Source organism: Callithrix jacchus, chromosome 5, assembly GCF_049354715.1.
Source record: "Callithrix jacchus isolate 240 chromosome 5, calJac240_pri, whole genome shotgun sequence".
NCBI lineage: Eukaryota > Metazoa > Chordata > Mammalia > Primates > Cebidae > Callithrix > Callithrix jacchus.
The window spans coordinates 55,628,787-55,649,081 of record NC_133506.1 but is presented as its reverse complement, the minus strand read 5'-3'; the positions used below and the strand labels follow the sequence as shown (position 1 = coordinate 55,649,081).

The 20,295-nt window shown below is 45.4% G+C and overlaps 1 long non-coding RNA gene across 1 annotated transcript in view; it reads right to left on the bottom strand.

Moving 5' to 3' along the window:
• Nucleotides 1-3,045, bottom strand: part of LOC103792977 (uncharacterized) — a 66,025-nt gene extending 62,980 nt beyond the window's left edge. Inside the window, exon 1 of the long non-coding RNA XR_004743021.3 lies at nucleotides 2,617-3,045. This is a non-coding gene — a long non-coding RNA (uncharacterized LOC103792977). The remainder of the gene's footprint in view (nucleotides 1-2,616) is intronic.
• Nucleotides 3,046-20,295: the final 17,250 nt, after the last annotated feature.

Sequence of the window (20,295 nt, the reverse complement as noted above, 5' to 3'; positions counted from 1 at the left end):
AGTAGAGGAGCCTGCAGTTCAGTAGCTGTACCTCCGTCACCTTTCACCAGAACCGTATCCTGAAACACCAGCCAGGGCCAGCACCACTCACTGCTGGAGGATCCCTGCTCTTCACCTCCCCTTGGTTCATTTGCTTTCAAGCACATGACATTAACACCCAGGGAAAGGAATGTGATCTATTTGTCAATTGTCAGACAGGGGACACATCTTCCCTTTCTTCCCTCAAAGGGGGACTGGTTCAGCCTCAAACCCTCTGAAGGGCAAGATTGATTGTGGGAAGCAGGAATTCTGGGGCTTCCTCAGCCCTCTCCCCAGCCTTGTAAGTCAGGGTGTACCAGGCTTCCTTCTGCTATCCCTCCGCTGGAACACTGCCCCCTCCAGTTCATGGTTCAAACTCACAGGCAGCTTGGGCATTTGTGGGGCTTCCCTGACCCCCAGACTATGTCAGACCCCTGAGGATACACTCTCCTGACTCCAAACCTTTTGTGTAGCACTGAATATAGTTGTGGTTGCATTTGTGTGTATGTAATTATTATATCAAATTCCATCTTGCCTCTTGGAAGGCTGATTGCTTTTGCTCCCTTCAGCATCCCTGGGGCCCAGGGATGGAGCTGTGGTTGGTTACTAAGAATGACCAGTGAGAGCAAGAAAGCCCAGGGAGGTGGCAGGTGGAGAGCACCTTTCCACTTTGTTACCCAGAGGAGGGGGCTGACTCAGGCATGCAGCTCATGGACTGGCCAGTTCTTGCTGCTCCCTTTGCCACCTGCAGCCAAGTCCCTGGGCAGCTCAGCATCCTCAGCTCTTTGTTAACAGCACCAGAGGAGGTAAGCAGAGCCCCAGCAGCTGTGGGGAAAACAGCGAAGCATCTGCCATGAGGGCAAGAGGACCAGAGCCCACATGTGATCTGGGGAGGTAAACAAGACTTCCTGGGCAAGTACCATCTGAGCTGCCAGGAAGGCTGGTGGAGTTTCTGTAGGTAGGGGTTGTGACAGAACTCTAGGACAAGGGAATAGCATAAGCAAATGCCTGGAGGGATTTGTCTGGGTAAGATGGTGTCTGGGGTAAGGACCTGTAGCTGGAGTTTCTGACTTCAGGAAGAAACGGCAGGCTCATGGTTCAGAGGCCATTGAATGGAAATTCGGAGGCACTGAAGAGCCATTCATGGGTTTTGACCCAGGAAATGTGTAGCGAGGGATCTTCTGGGGTTCTTTGTACTCAACAGATCAGAGCACTGAAGCAGGGAGATTTGTCCAGAGGCCAGGGGAAAGGTGGCAGTGGGGACAAGAAGGAGCTTGGGGAGGTGCTGCATATCCAGCATGACTTCGCAGCTTAAAGGCTGAGCTTGGAGGAAACAGAAGTGACAGTGACCAGGATGAGAGACGGGCCATCAACACACCGCCCAGGAAACACACAGCCTGGTCAGCTTGCTGTGTTCCAGGGTCGTCTGGTTTGGTGCGGGAAGGTGTAGAAGTTTCTCGTCTCCTCCTTTTCTCACCAATCAGAAAGCGGTGACCTCTTAAAGCCATAAAGAAGGGTGAAATATTTGACTACATATTTTTTTTTAGTTTTTGCATGGAAAAAGATATCAAAAAACAAAGGACAAACTGAAGAACAAATGTAACATATATAACAAACAGAGCTAATATCCTCACAGACTGTATTAGTCTGTTTTCACACTGCCATAAAGAACATTTCTGAGACTATAGATGAAAGAGGTTTAATTGATTCACAGTGTGCATTGCTGGGGAGGCCTCAGGAAACTTACAATCATGGTAAAAGAGAAAGAAAACATGTCCTTCTTCACAAGGCAGCAGGAGAGAGAAAAGAGAAAGTAAAGCCCCAAATATAAGCCCCAAATCTCATGAGAACTCACTCACTATCACAAGAACAGCATGGGGGAACCCCTCCCCATGATCCAATCACCTCCCTCCCTCAGCACATGGGATTACAATTCGAGATGAGATTGGGGTGAGGACACAGAGCCAAACATACCACATACAAAGCATTCTTACAAATAATCCATCAGAAAAAAATGGATGAGTGACAAAAGCAGGCAGTTCACAGGAAAATAAGTGGCTCATAAACATAATTTCATATGTCCCAGTTTCATTTATAATAAAAGATATGGAAGCTAAGTCTAAAATTACAAACCCTTTCTAAGTTATTTTACTTAGGCTGGTAAAGATGTAAAAACTGCTAATACACACAGTTGGTGGATATGTTGGAAAATAATTTGTCAATAGGTATTAACATTTTAAATGTAGGTTCCCATTCCTCTAGGAATTTCACTGCTAGGACTGTATCCTAACAATATGCTCATGCATGCATAGAAAAAGTGTAAATTAGAATATTCTTAGCAGGATTGTTTGTTGTAGCAAAAAGCCAGAAATTGCCTGAATATTCTCAGCAGAGAACTGCTTAAGTTATAACACAATCATACAAACAATGACATAAAATCTCTAAAAAGTGTGCTAACTATACATCTGTTGATAGGGCAGGATCACTTAGGTGGATTGTTAGGTGAATAAATTAAGGTGTGGTACAGTTTACACATTGGTATTAAAATTTCTAAATGATATGCATTCCTATTTAGAAGATACTATGAACCATAATCACCTCTTTGAAGGAGGACCAAAGATCTTGGATCTGGGATAGGAAGGAGTCCAACTTCGAGCTGTCCAAGCTTTGATCCTGTCCTTATTAGGCCTTCTGAGCTACTGGCCTTCTCTCCTGTGCTGGAGTCTCCACCATCAGGTTAAAGCCCGCTGCTGTGGGTGGTGGTGTTCAGTCACTGCCCATCCACCTCTCAGACTGGCTGTCCAGAGAGTAAAACAGACAGGGTCTTGGCTCCAGTCTCTGACAGTATCAGGGAAACTTACTGAAAGTGGCCTTTCATCTGAGCCTGAACACTAAAGAAGAACTGGCAGAAACACCCATCTGCAGGCAGCTGGGGGCTGGCTGGCCTTTGCAGCTGGTGGGGGCCCTGGCACCCACACTGCTGTCAGCTCTCCCCAGGCTGCCTCTGGACAGCAGCCTCCCAAATGCAATCTCTAGGCCCCTGACCAAGGTATTTTTAGCCACCCTTCATGATAGTCACAGCTCTGAGGCTGTGAGCCAGGGAACATTCCTGAACTCTGGGTGTCTGCTCTGGGCCTGGCTTGTTCCCATGGCCAATGTAGAACTTTCCTTCCTACCCTTGTGACCTTTTGCTTCGTGACCCTTCCCCCAGTGCACAAAGCTCTGGCCCTGCAGTTCCTGACACGGCACACTGTCTTTTCATGGTGAGCAGCGGCAGAGGGACATTGCCTTCCGTTGGAAGAATGTGGCTTTCTGGAAAAATGGAGCTGCTGACACTCAGACTTGAAGAGCAGCCCTTCTAAGCTGGAATGCAGGAGACACTCCCTGCCCTAGGGTTCCTGAAGCTTTAGCTCCTTGAGCTTCCCACATTTACTATATCGACAACTCCTGCTGTTCCCTCGCTGCCTTCTGCACTGAGTCACCCTCTTCACCTACATATTCACTTTAGTTGCACCCTAAAAGATAGGAGATGTGATATCATGGGTTTAACATGCTAGTTGTTTTTATAGTGCATTATAGGACATCCTATTAGAATTTGTAGAAAGGAAAAAAGAGAAAAAGTAATTCTTTCATGCATACTAGACAAGCAGTGACCAGGCCAGTGATGAGAAACACAGTGAACTGGCATCCACAGTTTGCAGAGGAAAACTTGTTTATGACCAGGCCTTTGCACATTATTTATTCTTCATGATCTCACACACACACACACACACACACACACACACACACACACATCTTTTCTACCTGGATAATTGCCACCTCCTCCAGGAAGCCATTTCCAAGGCCCTCACCACCAACAGCAGGCCCATGCCCCTCCACTGTACTCCCTGCTCAGCCTGAGCTAGCCCTGCCCATTCTCTGCAGACTCTGGGAAAACATGCCTTTTTGTTAAGGGGTGATGGGGAATGTGCACTCTGGACTCGAACTCCACCTCGTTTATTTCCCGGCTGCATAACCTTAAACAAGTGGCTCATTTGCTTTCCCCAAGCCTTACTTTCCTCATCTGCAAAATGGGGATGACAACAGAAAGTGAGAATGAAATAATGTAGGCAAAATGGTAACACAGGCTTAGCATTCACTAAGCATTTGCTAAATATTTGCCAAATGTGTGTATGCGTGAAGGAGGGCACACAAAGGAGGTTAGACAATGACCCACAGCTTAAGATCCACCAAAAATCTTGTTACTAAGACAGGTTCCTGGGGTCCAGCCAGCCATCCCGAGTCAAGTCTGGAATCTGTATTTCGAACAAGCCCTGGATGACTGCTTGGGAGCTACTCAGCCAAAGCCCCGTTTCTGCCATAGAGGCAGCGCCCAGCCGCGGAATGACCACTGACAGCTTCTGGGAGCCTCCCCAGACACAAAGTCCCCAGGTCTGGTCACATTGCCCCACTGCACTCACGCCTTCTGCACCACTGCTTATAGTTATAGTGGGGCTCCCTCTGAAACTAGGAATTGGAAGATAGCACGTGGAGGACAGTCCACAGGAACGTGATATCTAAATGATGATTTACCTGTTCAGGATCCAAAAGTGCTGTTTGTTGATAGTATTGTTGATGATGATGATGGTGGTGGTGATGATGGTGATGGTGGTGCTGGTGATAGTAACAGCAATGATTTCTTAGAAAACGTATAAGATGGGGCTTACTATTTTCCCCATTATACAGACAAAGCAATAAGGACTCAAAGTGTTGAATACACTTAATCAAGCTCACACAAGGTGAAGAATGGAGCCAGTGTCAAGCCCTTGCTTCCTCCCATGCCAAAGCCAATGCTCTCAATGCCTTTATCAAGCATCTTTCATGCACCGTAGTTTGACCCTCTATGAGACACCAGAATTGGAAATATGATTCTTATGTTAGGGGCCACATTCAAATTCTTCATAATTTCCTCATGTAAATCAGTCTTGAGTTTTATTTCTGACTAACAACAGTGGAAATCCAGCTTACACTGGTGGAGAGGCCACGTGCATTCAGTATCTACGCGTTCCTTCTCAGCTCCTCGTCTCCCTCACAAATAGGTCATGGCCACAGGACTAGCTCTGGCCAGTGGAGTTTCGTAGTCACTGTGCTTTCTTCATCTTTCCTGCCACAGCCAACCTACAGGCCCAAACTGTGCACCTGCTGGATTTTGCCTGAATGAAAAGTAAACCTTTAATTGGGTTAAAAGTCTTGGTGGATTTACCTGTTTCAGCTGCCAGCATTAATTTCTCTGACTAACATACAGATTAATTTCAGGGTGAATTTCTCATGTAACTTTTCCCACACATTGCAAAGCTCATGCTTTATGCTACCATGTTAATAATGATAGTTATTGAATTATAATACTGTTACATCATGATTTTTCTTTACTATTCTTAGCCTGTTTGGCTTTTGAGAAACAACTTGGTATCATTTCATATTAAAAACTGACTTAAAGAAAGAAGCAGTCCTTCCACACAGTGTCACCCGTGTCGTGAAAGCTAATAGAAGCAGACAGCTGCCTGTTGGGGTCTCGATTTACAAAACACCTGACAGATGAAGTCTGTAGGCTTCCAAAGTGGGAGGATGAAAGCTTTAAAAAACAAAACCAGAAAGTGGGAAAGCAAAGACACTGGCCACCACCCAGCTCTATGATAAACTCCCGAGAGGCTGTGAGCCAGTGTGGGAAGGACGCTGCCCTCGTGCCTTTGGTCCTCCCACTCTCTCCCAGCCTCTCTATGAAGGACAATGCCAATCAGCTAAATACAACAAAATGACTTCAACTGTTGTGGAAATTATAAGCAGAATGCTGTGAAGATCATACTCCTTTCATCTAAAGAACCTGAGGACATTTTTACAAATAATTAATTCAATGTATTTAATTCTGAAAGATTAACTTGAGAGCCCTGAATTTGTAACTGAATCTTTTTTAAAAGGAGAAATCCAATACATGCAAAAATTTAGAGACTCAGACCTTCCTTGTGGTCATAAAGACCATTGTTGAAAGGGGGTGTTTCTGTTTCACAGTCTGAGTTGGACCTGGTGGCATCATCTCCTTGTAAATACCTTGCGGCAGTCCTCTCCCAGCCATGGCTCTTCCCTGGGGGCTGATGCAGCCCCTGCTGAGGCTGAAGCGGTTTCTCATTTTAGACCACACAAAGCAGGTGAGAGGCGCTCATGAGAAGGTTCTCTGGGGAAGCGGGACTTGCAGTTCTTCTTCACTGCTGCATTCCCACCAGCGCCATGACAGTTTACAAATGCCAGGGCAACATCAGAAAGTCACTCTATATGGTCTAAAAGGGGGAGGTATGAATAATCCACCCCTTGTTTAGCATATTATCAAGAAATAACCATAAAAATGGACAACCAGCTGCCCTCAGGGCTGCTCCGTCTACAAAATAGCTATTCTTTTTATTCCTTTACTTTCTTAATAAACTAGCCTTCAGTTGGAAAAAAAAAAAACTTTTGAAGGAAATGTTTTCACTCTGGGCTGGTTTCTAAAAACTTGAATCAGGCACGAAAGTGAATTCATTGGTGCAGGTAATTGTCCAAGGGCTGTCATGGTTTCTTAACTAGCTGCAGGACTTCAGCCATGTCATTAGAACCCACTTCCCCTCTCTCTCAGCTCACATCCCTGCTGCCGACATCTGGTGGCCCCCAACCACTCTGCATCTTCGCCTCATGCTCTCAAGGTGGCTGCAACTGCCCCTGCACTTACAGTCTCTCAGCTTCCAAGTCCATCCAAACAGTTGGAAAGACCCTGGACCTGACTCTCACTGGCTCAATTTGGGTAACATTCACATCTCTGAACTAATCATGGTGGCCAAGGGGATGGGCTACATCAACTAGCTAAAATCTTTCAGGATCTGACTCTGGAACTCACAGGAACAGAGGATGAAGAGATGGGGAACTGCCCAAAGGAAGCCCAGGCGTTCTCCTAGAAGAAGGTGAAGAGATGTTGGTAAAAACCCAGATACTTAAAATACCAACAGACCAAAGTTTATCTGTGGTGATTGACTTCAAATGGCCCTGGTGTCCCTGGAATGCTGGGGCTCTGGAGAGCTCAGGTGGAAAACCCCACAGTCAAAATGAATCCTCAATTTTACAAATAGACATTGAGGCCCAGACTGGGGAAGTCACCCAGCAAAAAGTTAGCAGAGCTCCACAAAACTTGGTTCTGGTGATTGTATACTGGGTGTATACATATGTCCAGACTCATCAGACTGTATATATTCTATATGTGTCATTTTTATATTAACATATCAGTTATACTGCAATAAAACCAGGCAGTTCTGGGGGGAAGGTGGCAGAAAGGATTCCCAGTTCAGTTTCTCTTCCCCTTCCTTGTTTTTCTACCTCAGTGAGGACTGAATCTCTTGCCTTTCAGCGACCATGTATTCCTTTACTTTTATGTACTATTTGTTTATTTATTTGTGGTGGTAAGGACACTTAACGTGAGACCTACCCTCTTAACAAATGTTTAAGTGCACACACATACACCACGGAATACCATGCAGCCATGAAAAAGAATGAGTTCATGTCCTTTGCAGGGATATGGATGAAGCTGGAAACCATCATCCTCAGCAAACTAACACAGAAACAGAAAATCAAACACCACATGTTCTCACCCATAAGTGGGAGATGAACAATGAGAACACATGGACACAGGGAGGGGAACATCACACACCAGGGCCTGTCATGGGGTGGGGGGCAAGGGGAAGGAGGGCATTAGGACAAATACTTAATGCACACAGGGCTTAAAACCTAGATGACAGGTTGGCAGGTGCAGCAAACTACCATGGCATACGTATTCCTATGTAACAGACCTGCATATTCTGCACATGCCCCAGGACTTATGTAAAGTTAAAAAAAAAAGTTTAAGTGCACATTACCGCACTTGACTACAAGTGCTACATTGTACAGCAGACCTCTAGGACTGATTCCCCTCATGTAACTGTAACTTTATACCCGCTGACCAGCAGGTCCCCATCTGCCCCTCCCCCATCTCCTGGAAAGCTCCATTCTAGGTCCTGCATCTTTGTCTGACTCTTTTTGATCCCTCACATCGATGAGCCCTTCCAGCGCTCATCCTTCTGTGTCCCACTTATTTCCCCTAACAGAATGTCTTCCAGGCCTACCCTTGTTGTTGCAAATAGCAGGATTTCCTCCTTTTGGATGGCTGAATAGCATCCCCTTGTGTGTCTACACCACGTCTCTTTACCTGTTCATTTGTCTGTGGACATTGAGGTTATCTCCATAGCGTGGCGACTGTGAATAATGCTGCAGTGAACTTGACAGTGCAGATACCTGCTTGAGATCTGGATTTCCGTTCTTTGGATATGTCCTCAGAAATGGGATTGCTGAATCCTATGGTAATTCCATTTTTAATTCTTTAAGGAACATCCGTATTATTTGTCATAGCAGTGGTACCATTTTACATTCCCGCCAGTAGTGTACAAGGGTTCAAATGTCTTCACAATCTCACTTGCCATGTCAGCCTAAGACACACTACCCACACAGGTATGACTGCAGCCCCCCAATTGGCCCTGCCTCCCAGCTGTTGCCCACTCTGTGCCCCTCTGAATGTCTCCTGCCTGTGACCTCCCTACTCAGTGCTTAGAATCATCTCCTTCTGCCAGCTTTTCTCTCCCTGCATTGCACCCTGTGCATCATAGGGACTGACATGTAAATGCTTTTTTATTTGGATTGCCTCTTGCTAAATCAATAAACATAGAGTACCTACTAAATGTCAGGCCCTGGGGATTCAGCCATAAACAGTTCCTTCCCTCAAGGAGCCTGCAGTCTCACTGGGAAGATAGACATGTTTAAAATGTGGCAGATCAAAAGAAGCCAATCTCAAAAGACTGCAAACTGTATAGTCCCATTTATATCACATTATGTAAAAAAAAAAAAACATTTTAGAAACGCAGGAGAGGCTGATGGTCACCAGGGGTTGGGAGAGCAAGTAGGGAGAGGAGAGAAGGTGTGGTTACACTGAAGCAACCTGGGGTCCTTTGGGGGTCCTACCCGGCTCAGCACCTTGTTCAGCATCAGCCAGTGGTGGTGACCACACAGACCTACCCAGGTGAAGAAATAGTGCAGAACTTAGTATGCACACAGAAGAGGACAAGTGAAACCCAGAAGCATGAGTGAGGTAAGTGGAGTGTGACTATGTCAGTCTCCTGGTTGTGACAACTGTCCAGGTTTCTGGTCAGATTAGTTAACCTGGAGGGAAAACTGAGTGAAGGGTATAAGAGACCTCGTTGTATTATCTGTTACAAATGCATGTGAATCTATCATGATTCCAATTCCAATTTCAATTTAAGAATATGTCAGGTCACCCACATAGAATATAAACTTAAATTATTTAAAACTGAATAAAATTAAAATTTCAGCTCTTCCGTCTCGGTAGACACATTTCCAGTGCTCAAGAGCACACGTAGTGGCCCCTGTGCTGGGCAGCACCAATCATTTTCATCATTGCACACCCTGCTGTTGGCCGGGAAAAGTCCACTGCACACCCTGCTGTTGGCCGGCAAAAGTCTGGACTTCTCTGGGATGTGGGTTACACATTTGAATGCATTTTTCAAAACTCAGGGAATGGTGAAGTTAACATCTATAAATTCCCTTTGTAAATTTTACCTTTAAAAGTATTGAACTCAACTAACACTATCTAGGCAAAAGTCTTTAGGAGTAACGTGCACTGATGTCTGCAACTTACTTCGAAATGCATCAAAGAATAGGATGAAGAAAGAAGGAGGAGGCAGAGGAAGAAAAAAGAGGGGTGGAAAGATGCATTAATGTGTCTTAAATATAGCAAAACATTAATATAGAATCTAGGTGATAGGTATACGTGACCTCATTGTACAGTTCTTTCAACTTTTCTATATGGAGAGAAAAAAACAGCAGTAGATTAAAATGTGACCCTATGGCCCCCACCCTCCCACCACTATATCCTTCTTTTTCACCTGAGCCATATACAAGCAGTGGCCTTGAGGCCTCTACTGGCCAAGGGAACAGAATCAGAGTCTTGTGATCACATCAGCACGACTTTGCCTCTGCCCAAGACCATACCCCTGTTTCCAGAGAGCTAAGTGACCACCCACTGCCCCTACCCCCCACATTCCCCCCAACATACACACAGAAACACACTGTCCTGGCTTCACTTGCTGCTGAGGTCCCTCATCTCCTCCAGCCTCCTTGCAGGAGCCACATACCAACAGGCACCACATCATTCATTCACTCAGTGAGCGCTTAATGAGCACCTATGCTGCTCCAGACACTGTTCCAGGCACTTGAGGTGCCTCGACTAAGCTTCCCTATGGAAGCTTACATTCACGCTAAGGTGGATTGTATTAGTTTTCTATTGCTATCATACAGATTACCAGGAAATTCCCTGCTTAAAAGCAGCATAAATTTATCCAAGAGTGTGTGTAAGTCAGGAGTGTGGGCACAGCATGGCTCAGCTGGTGCTCTGCTCTGAGTCTCACAAAGCCAAAGTCAAGGTGTCGTCCAGGCTGCATTCCTTCCTACAGGCTCTGGGGAGACTCCACACCCAAGCTCTTTCAGGCTGTTGACCGAATGCAGGTCCTTGTTTGTGGGACTGAGGTTCTTGTGTCCTTGCTGGCAATCACCAGTGGGCTGAGGGGACACTCAGATCTTGGAGGCCATCCACATTCCTTGGCTTGTGGCTCCCTTCAAAGCCACTAATGGCAGGGTGAGTTCATCTGCCAATCCCTGTAAAGTCCCTTCTGCCTCACCTCCCTCTGCCTCTTCTTCTCCCACTCTCTCTAACTCCAGCCAGAGAGCTGTCTCCACTCTTATGGGCTCACGGGATTGCACCACCCACAAGATGCAGGATCAACGCCCCATTTTACAATCAGCTGGTTCTTCACCTTAATCCCCTCTGTAATGTCCTTCACAACAATGCCAGATTCGAGTGTGCACTGAAAGGCCTCAGGAGTCTTGGGGAGATGTCTTTACCGTTCTGCCCCACACAGGGAAACAAACAATAAACCCAGAGCAACCGCAGACTCCCCAGAGGGGTTTAAGGCAGCAGGCACTTTGTGAGACTTTACCTCCTACTAGATTCTAAGTCTAAATGAAGCCTTTTTTTGGGCTGTGTGTCCCAGTGAGGGCCTGGGCTCTGGGCTCTGAGCTCTGAGAAAGTGAAAACCACAGATTCCACATAAATGAAATAGTGTCCAGCACACAAGGTTCATTTTGGTAGATTGAAAGCATTCGACACTCTCATTCTGTCTATGCCGGGTTCCTTTCGATCAGGGGCAAGCAGCTCCTAATCACCTTTATTCTATTTTCAGACTCTTGGTTTTACAGTGTTTTGATAAAGGACAGTGTCAGCTGGAGTCAACACTTGGCAGTCTGGGTGCTGGGGAACCTGGAAGTCCCAGCCCAGAGTTGGCAACCTAGGAACGTATTTACTCCACCGCTTAATACTCCTCTCAGTTGGGCTGAGAGAGGAAGTTTCTACAAACAGAGTCATTTAAAACAGGTATGCCCAAGGGCTCAAACCCTCTACAGGCCCAGGTGGGAATGGCCTTGTGACTCGGGTAATGAGCCCGTCTGCCCTTCATTACACCTGCTCCCAGCGCAGAAGGATATCGCTGAGGCTGATCACTCACCTGCTTACCCTGCAAGGCCCTAGAGGGCTTCCGGCAGTTTCCAAAAATCAGATCCAAGTTCAAAAGGACACTGTGACATTGTGCAGTCAGTGGAAAGGGATAATTAAAAGGATATGCCATGGGGCAGTGACAGCCATTTTGGAAGAGAATTTTAGAAATCTGTTAAGCAATAGTATAGCACAGCATAAGGAGGAAACTCACTCATTGTACAAATACTTGGTTGAACATAATGGGAAAAATCGGTTCACTGAATACATTTAACTCTAAAGCATGACACCCATTTATGCATCAATGATTTCTATTTATTGGTTTGTTTTTTAGGTCACATCACTTGGGCTAATTAATATTAAGTTTGACTATAAATGACAGAACACAGTGCCCCAACAAATACTGACTTACATTTATTTTTCTTTTGTAAAAGTTTGGGGATCCGGGCCTTTTTGGCCTACCAGTGTGAGGGACTCAGGCTCCTTCCAACACAGGATTCCGCTGCGGACAGCTCCCTTCCCAAGCTCTGCAGATAGTCCCCCTTCATGTCACAGCCAGCCTGCAGGAAGAGGGAGGAGGGCACACCTGCTCTCTGCAAGACTCTCCAGAACTTACACAACCACCTCTGCTGCCACTACATGAATCCCATTGGCCAGAACTTAGTCATCTGGTCACAGCTAGTTCAAGGAAGTCAGAAATGCAGTGTACATTTGGGAAGCCCCTAGTCCTGGCTAAATTCAGGGTTTTGTTTCTTATGACTAAGGACAGAAGAGGTCATGGGAGGGGTGGGAAGATAGGAGTCTCTGCTACAGTCTGCTCCTTCGGCCACGCACAGGCCTGCGTGAGCCTTTCTTCCCATACACAGAACATGCTCATCTCTTGTCCCCAAGAGATACATCTGCAAAATTCCATCCAATCCCTGCATCTGGCTCTAGAGGTGGAAACCCAGGGTAAAGCACAGTCCTTTCTATGAGACATGGATGAGGATTTTTATGGCTTAACAAACTAGAAACTAAATAAGAAGTGACCTGTTCTCAATACATCCAACATAAGGGAGATGAGTGAGAACAGGAGAGCTGTGATGAAAACTCCCACTTGGCAGTTGGAGGCTGACACACAGCCGTCATCATCCAAACACCTGAGCACATCCCAGTGGGTGGGAAGAGCAAAGTCTCCTGCAGCATCACTCGCCACAGTCATGGCCTTGTGTTCTTGGAGGCTCTTCCCTACTTTCGTCTCCACTGCTGTGCTCAATGTGAGGGGCAGAGGGTAAGCCCTTCCTGAGGCTGCACAGCACTCACAGTTGGCTTCTTGTTCTGAAGGTTGGTGGTTCCAGAGATCACTTTGGGGTTAAACAATCACAAGCATTCACAGACCAGGCTGCTGGTTTCTTTGGCAAAACTGTTTTTTAAAAACATAAAGACTTCAGATCTGCTTGTTTTCAGTGAGCTCTGCTGTGAAGACACGTTTTTAATGCTGAAGCTTCTGGTTTTTTCCTAATGGGCCTCCATGCTCTGCTGATATTTTCTTTCTCTCTCTCTCAGCATAATGGTACCCACCTGGAGCCACGGGAAGCAAGGGCTTGGCTGGAAAGAAAAAACCCTTAAAATGACTTTTGACACAGGTTCCAAATTGGTGGGATGGGGCACTGGTTTTATTTTCTGCTAAGCAGGCTGCTTTGCAGAAACAATTTCTACGACTGATGTAGTTTGTGAAACACAGCAGTTGCTTTTTCAAGCCTTCAAGGCTCTAAATCACCAAGCTCTCAGTCAACTTAAATCGCAGTCCACAGGCAGAGCGTCTCCATCAGCACACTGTGCTTCCTTTCATTCTTGCTCAGGTACCGGCCAGCAGGAGCCAAAGTCCAGCTCTCTCTCGTAGAATGTTGCTAAAAGCAGTGAGAAGCAGCTAATGCTTTTTTTTACATTATAAATTTATCCTGCCATTTCCTGCATCAGTCCTTGTCAGGACATGGGCTGGTTTTCAAAAATTAACAGGCAGTGGATTTTATCAAATGCTTTGTTTCTGTGTAACCAGGGTCACGGGCTCTCTAGCTCACGATGTTTAGTGCCTGCCACCTGAACACATCTGTTAAGCCACCGCCACGTGCTTAAGTTCTGCTACTTGCAGCTCCTGTCTCTGGTTCTCTGTTTTGTATCAGTTAACATTAGATCTGGCCGTGACTGACAGAAAATCCAAAAGAGCAATGGCTTAAACAACACACATTTAGTTCTTCCTCATGTGGAGTGGGGCTTCCTGGTGCCCAGGCACCTCCACCTCTCTCTTCTGCACCACACTATGTATCAGCTCTGATGGCTGCCCAACCTCCAGCCATCACATTCTAAGCCAAGCCAGTAGAAGAAGAGGGAGAGGAGACAGACACATCACTCTCTTCAAGGATACTTCCTGGAAATTGCCTCCCATTGGCCAGAATGCAGTCACACAGCCATGCCCCGCTGAAACGCAGGATGGGAAATGTTGCTGCCATTCTTCCTGGCAGGTACACAGAAAAAACTCAGGATTCTTCTACTGGAGAAGAAGAGGGAACACATTTTAGGGCAACCAGTAATCTCTGCAGCCTCATACTTGCATAAAATATCAGTAGTAAAAGGCTTGTATTGGGAAAAGTTAAAAGTCTGTTTTCATGGCTCCAGAATTATTTATACTCTCCTTCTTCATAGCAGATTTGTTTGGCCTTTGACACACACGTTTCAGAGAAGACAATGGCTAGACAAAGGTTGCAGGCTCTGCCACACAGAGAAACATCCTGATGAGAGAAAGCCATCTCAGAAACACCCTCTACCTGGTACTGTCTTCATATCCTTGACGGCTGCCACAGGTCATCTTTGAGGGGACGGTGGCTGTGTCTACTTCACAGAAACATAAAATGAGGTCTCCTTAGTCAGTGTTTCACTTGGGAAAAGGAAAGTTTTAACCACTGAGATATCCGCTGTGTTTAGTAAATCATAAAAGTAAGCAAAACGAGCAACTCAGATTAAAAGCTCCACAAAACCAATCAGATTGTTATTGCACATAAAAACCAAAATTGATGAAATGCAAAATAAATATTTAACGTCTCAGGCTGCAGCTATCTTTGGACTGCTAAGTAATTTGGAGGCTAATGTTCATAATAAAATCACATTTTCTCTGAAAATATTTACTATTTCAGTTTATTGCCTTATTCATTGACATTAGCAAGAATTGGTTTAATTCATAAGAATATGTGAATTCCATTATAGGCTAAGAATTTTCACCAAAACCTCCTGGTGCTGATGTTCCTAATGGATACTTTCTTTAAGCATGTAGGTAGACTTGAGAATGAACTTGTGAGGAGAACCAGCAGACATCCAGAAATGTTTCCTGCAGACATCAGTCGGGGAAAGTGATAATATATAATGTAGACTTGTATGTAAAGGGAAAGACTGAAGTATCCTCTGCAAAGGGTGCTTCATAAAGACACCAACATGGCCATTTTCTTCACTAAACACTAATTCCAAGACCGAAGGCCTATGAAAGCAGTCAGAATCCGAATCTACCTGTGTGTGTGTGTGTGTGTGTGTGTGTGTGTGTGTGTACAGATATGGGTATCAGCTTCAAAATACAGAAAGAGGAAAGTAAACTCAAAATTTATAAATGTCTAACTAAATATCTACAAAATATGACATTTGGTTACCCTCATTAATTGTTAAATGTGCTGTTCATGAGTATTTCATGAATATTTTACTACTATTAGAAACAACGTGTTGGAGAGCTGCTCATAATGCGGGAATTCACAAATCAGCACAGCTGCTGACATTCTGCAGCCGGTAGCAAGTTAAACAAGTTACCTATAGTTAAAAGCAAATGTATTTAAAAGCTTTCAAAATTCATATGGCATGTGTTTGTTTTCAATGCAAAATATGAATACATCCTAAAATGTTTGATGTGATGTAGAGTTTCCATATAGAATGCCCCAGAGAAGGAGTCAAGCACACTTTTTCTATGAAGAGTCAAAAAGCAAAGATGTAGGCCTTGTGGGGTCTCTGTTGCAACTACTTGGCTCTGCTGCAGAACACAAAAGGATCCATGGGTAATACCTGAACAAATGATCATGGTTGTGTGTCAATAAAACTTTATTTACAAGAACAGACAGTGTGCTTTACCTTGTTAGTAAGGCAAATCTGGAAGGGCCAATAACCACCCATTGCCGCTGCCAACAATTCAGACTCAAAAGTATATGTTTCTTGGAGTGACATCAGCAAGATGGCCAGCTAGAGATGCCTGGTGCTCCCCCAGACCCCCACCAAGAAATAATCATGGCAATAAATAAACAACTAAGCTTTAACTGGAGTGTTGAAAGAAAATGTTGTCATGCAGCAGGGGAGTAGGAAAGGACCTGTGACTGACTGCAAGCCCAGGAAGGCAACACAGAGGCCCCCTGCATCTGTACCCCATCTCCTCCACTGGAATCAGATCAGCCCAGAGGCAGGAGGGACTTTCCACTGCAGGAAAAGGGTAAGCAGAAGATCTCTAGCAGTCCCATTGCCACTGCAAACACCTACAGTCCTCACAAAGCAATCTACAGATGCAATGCAAACATCAGTTTCAGATAGCTAGAAGGGGGATATTGAATGCTCCCTCCCATTACAAAGAAATGAAAAAATGTTTGAGCCAATGATTATGCTAATTACACTGATCTGATCACTGTAAATGTATTGAAACATGAATAATGTATTGAAACATCCTTATGTATCCCATAAATACGTACAATTAGTATATGTCAATTATTTAAAATAATAAAATTTAAAAACTTGAATTTTTTAAAAATCCGCAGGGAACAGAATGGAAGAGGCAGTATAAGGAGGGAATTAAATGAACTAATGTGTTTATTTTGTTTGTTTTCTTTTCCAAAAACACATATTTTTCTAAAAATGACTTTTATCCTGATTTACTCAGAAAATGTCCTAGACTGTCCTCTGAGTCATGCTAGGATCAATACAGCTATTCTACACATTCAAGCATCCTATTCAGACATGCCAGTGCTTTAAATAAGATTTTTCTTCTTTTTTCAGCTTCCCAAAGCAGAGAAAAAGCGAGGTAACCAGGTAGAAAATGTCCAGATCTCTTTAAAAGAAGTATTTGCACAGCTTCTTCAAAAAGAAGGAGAAAGTTTTAACTCTGAGGTGTAACTCACTGTTTAACATAATACTTCACTGATTTAACAGCAAACATGTTTCTACTGATTTATTTTAGGGCATGAGAGAGGGTATTCACAAATGATTATGCTCATTAATCATATAAAAATCTTTATAGGGCTGTAAACTTTTAGATATCCGATACATGCACTGAAGTGTCCTAACAGCATTTTAAACTTTGCTTAGACAGTGTCTTATCTATACTTAGACTAGAAAACTGACTACTCACAGGGCATACGTCCCCCTATTAAGATTTCTAAAAGAAACTATTTACTCCCCTGAAACATACACTAGCAGTAAGTGGACAAGTAAAAACCAATTAAATTTTGTGGTTTTGTTTAAAGATAAAATCTAACCAGAACTTATTCATTCAAAGGCTCCTTAACTCTTTTACTTACATAATACATACAAGTTAAATTATACCAGCTCTTCATTTTTTAAACAGTGTACTGTTTATAAAACTGTCAGCATAATTATTTCTCTCAAAATAACACATTTTATCTATTTATCTAATCAAAAAGTGAATAGGGACGAATATTTATTTTTTTAAATCTCTTAAAATACTGATTACAAATGTTCCAGAAAACATTTCTCTATTTACCTAAGTTTTCCCTTAAATGGAAGGAGTATCATAATCATAGAAATGTAAATAATATTTTCAAAATCTATTTTTATTTTTCTTCAGTATTACCTGCTATTCCCAAGTGACTGGGTAATCTATGGGTTATATTTTCAACTACCCTCAAAGCTAGGCTGCCAGTGGAAGCCAAGAATAACACAATTAAATTTAAGTTTCTCTAGAAAATATGACGGATCAAATTTTAAGAAAGCATAACTTGTGGTTTTGCTTTGGTTCAAGGTGGCTGGTCTGAGAATATCCAAGCATTTAATTCAAACTAATAGTGTGTCCTCATCCTAAGACTGGAAGGTAATTTTTTCTAAGGACGGAAAAGAAGAACAAAGGTGAAAAATCCTGGAATAGTGATTCCCCTCCATGAACTATTTCAATTTTCCAAAATATGCACTATTTTAGAAAGAAACGCCTGACTCTGGATATATTTCCTCGAATTAGTCGCTTTTGAACCCAAAGAGTCCAGCAAATCAGGCTGCAGCTCCTGTTCCGAGCTGGCCAGAGAGCTGAGGGACGGGGCCTCTCCACACTCCCCTTCCTCACTGTAGACATGAGGTAGGTAGCTTCCAGCACATCCACAACGTGGAGCTTCTGGGGCAAAGCCGGGGAAAGAGAGGGTAAATGCCACATGCTTCCATAACTGGCTCATCTCTGTAGGTATGCTTCAAGGAACACCTCAATGCAGTAGTAACAGCACTCAGGCCCTGCATCCTCGACTGATGCAGGGAGTTCCTACTGTCCCAGAGGTGGCAGCCACACTGAGGGGAGAGATCCCACCTTCTAGTCTGACAGGGAACTGTGACACAGTGGTGGCCGCCCCAGGCAGTATGACAGGAGCCCTCAGGAAGACCCACCACCTGCTCCCACCCTCTTGAAGATTCATTCCTCGGGGCTCACCCTTCCCTGTCCTGTGCCCTGGACACCTCCCCTTCCATTAACCCCCAGACCCTCGTTTGGACAACCGTCCCCTCTCTCTTCATCTTTACCTGGCCTCTTGCTGTGGGCTCCTTTCTCCTGACCCACAGATGTGCTCAGGAGAAAGGAGCACATCTGTGGGTCAGGAGAATCCTTCAATCCACTCCTACCTCACAGCCTCCTCCCAAGAAAACGTGGCCACCCCTTCCTGCAAAGCCACAGGTGGGAAGACCCTAGACAGGCTCCAGCTTAACACCCACCCTGATCTGTGACATGAGCCAGAGGCGCCTGCTCTGCACATTGAGCCACCCTGCCATGGGGTTGCCATAACCTACCTCCTCCTTCCCGACAACCTTCTTCTCACCATCTCCTCCTCTCCCCAGCCTCTCCCGCCTCAGGTCCACCCTGTGCACAAACCCCAGAAACATTTTTTAAGCTTCTTATCTGCTTTTGTCTCTGCCTAGGACCCTACACAGTCCTTCTCTGCCTAATCTTCACCCAGAAAACTCCAGCTCCGCATCCAGGGCCCGGGTTATCCTCTGTGGAGACGTTTCCTGAGTGATGAGGGAGGGGAGGGGGGAGCGGGGGAGGAGAGGGAAAGGGAGGGGAGAGGAGGGGAGGGAGCTTTAGCTTATTTACCTTTTAATACCTCTAGAGGGTGCTATCTGAACCAGGAGCCAGTTCCACAGACCTTGGCAGTAATGGGTTTAGTGGGAGCCTGTCTGATTCGTCACTGCTGATAGTGATTCTGAAAGGGTGAGCTCATGTAGAGAATGAAAACAGTCAGAATCCTGGGGCTCAAGCCCAGGGTGGAAGATGGGGAGGGCCTGGAAAGGGCAGCTTTGTGCGTCCCCATTCTGATCAGACCACTGGGCTTCCAAGCTTTTAGCTATGCCCCTTCCCACCGCCCCCCCCGACACACCCCCCGCCCCAGTGACTGCAGCAAGCTTTCTCCAACTTCCTCTGGTTCACAGGAGCCCTGCCTGGGCCCTTGTTTAGTGGCAAACGCTGTCTCCCGGCCCCCGTCCACTACTATGTCAGCCTGGTGCTGCCCACTGGAAGCGTGGGAACGCTCACCTGTACATCCGACCCAGGGTCTGCTTATTCAGGGACTGTGGGCCATATGGCATGGGGGTGCTGGGGGCAGAGGGAGGAAAGAACGTTCTTGCCGCAAAACCAGCAGATTCACAAGTTTGGCCTAGGTGTTAGTAGTCTTTTCACGTCCTTGCAGTGAAGCTGAATAGATAATGAACGACGGACCTGATGTGCGCAGAGCAAAACAGAATCTGCGGCAGGGGCTGCGCTGGGTGGATTCGACTTCAAACGCCCCAGGCCGGCGGCAGAGCAGCGGGTGTCTACGCCCTGATTCAGCAGTTTTGGAAGCCTCATCAGATCAATAATTCATCATACACCACCATCCAAGTTAGAGGCTCACAAGGAAAGAACTGGGCCCTTTAATCTGGCGTTTCCTCCTTTCTCATACCACCAAGCAGAGCTGTGAGCTTCCCTTCAATCAAGCTGCCTGCCGACCCCGCAGAGGGAAGAGGGGCCCACAGCTGGAACACATCCCTCTCCTGCTCAGCTGAACAGGACCTGCAATCCTGTCCACGTGGTCCATTTGGCCCGAGTGGTATACGTGCATATATGTGTGTGCACATATTTGAAAATGGGTAACCAGATGCTATGTCATGATCATCAAATGCTACATTTACGTAGTGACATGATCTCGTCTGCACAGAGTATCACCCCTGAGAGTGTAGCAGAACTGCCCCAACCCTCTTTTGTAGATGGGAAATTAAGGCTCAGAGAGAAGGGTCTTCCTGGACCCTGATCAGGGCTGAGGTGGGCCCGTGTGTAGTCAGCCAGCCTGTGCCCCATTTCTGGCTGTGTCCCTCATGCCTTCACATTG